This window comes from Trypanosoma cruzi, genomic scaffold (genome assembly GCF_000209065.1).
Source record: "Trypanosoma cruzi strain CL Brener 1047053516539 genomic scaffold, whole genome shotgun sequence".
Classification (NCBI taxonomy): Eukaryota; Euglenozoa; class Kinetoplastea; order Trypanosomatida; family Trypanosomatidae; genus Trypanosoma; species Trypanosoma cruzi.
Window position 1 is genome coordinate 119,048 of NW_001849474.1, and position 1,193 is coordinate 120,240.

General features: G+C 51.6%; 1 annotated feature.

The window, feature by feature from the left end:
• Positions 1-1,193: a sequence feature (haploid, non-Esmeraldo-like haplotype).

The following is a 1,193-nucleotide window of genomic DNA, read 5'->3' on the forward strand; positions in this document are numbered from 1 at the left end:
AGATTTGCCTGCAGAGAAGGGCGTGCTGCTGTGGCTGTCTGTATGCCGGGACACTGCATCAGCAAAGGAATGTGGAGGAGGTGGCGCAGGGTGAGTGGGTGGGAGAAGAGATGCAGACGTACTACTCCGATGATTTTGAAGAATTGACGGATGTGGAGAGATGAATGCATGTTGAGTGAGAGAAGTCAATAACTTAGTGGCAGTGAGTGCTGGAAGGTAATACTTCTCTGCATATATATATTCATATATTCATTCTCGTTGTTTTGGGGAGGGAGGAAATTCCCCCATCCTTGCGAAGGGTGTTGATGCGGCATTTTGTAACGTATGACTTTTAACTTTTCGGTTTTGTTTTTTTTTTGCATTTTTTTTTCTTGTTGCCTGCTGCAACACTTGGCATGCTCTTTCCAGGAAAAGGCTGCGACGGTGAAGACGCTGGACAGGATGAGCCACAGCGGCCGCAAGGTCCTCGTATGTCTCCTGTTTGACATTGATAACACGTTGCTCTCCGGGTGCCGCCGTTTTCCCGCTGAGTGTCCCTGGACAGCACGTGGTGCTGGTATTTTTGCACCGCAGCACACTCTCAGTTATTATGATTCGGAGCGGGGGCGTTACATGCGGAATTGCATCATTACAACTCGCCCCCACTTGGGTGAATTTCTGCATCGGGTGAGCGCGGAACTCAGCACCACACGCGTGGCCGTCCAGGTGGGGTTGTTTACACGCAATACACCCTCATATGCAAATGCCATTGCCGAGCAGGTGCTGCGGCCGCTGATGCCCGTGCCGTTAGCCTTCAAGTTTGGCAGCACACACTGTTGCGGCCCCGAGGAGCGAAAGAAGCCGCTGGCGGTGACCGGTTTTCCCGCCACCTCACTGCTGGTAGACGACACTTGTGCGTCCTTCATTGCGGATGAATTTTTCAGTGGTCGTGGAGCTTTGGTGGCGCCTTTTTTTTCCGGCCTGAAACCATGGGGACTGGAAGAAGAGATGGATGATGTGCTCTCATGCGGTGGCTCCAGTGGCTTCCCTGGCACTTGTAGTCATGAGGAGGATGAGTACTCCGAGATTCTGAGAAGCGTGGAGGACGAAAATTCCACTTTGCTCTGTGCCTTAATTGAGGAGTTTGTTGCCTTTTGGCACAACAACAGCGATGACGCAACAGATAGGACAATAAACCTGCTGAAGGATCCACG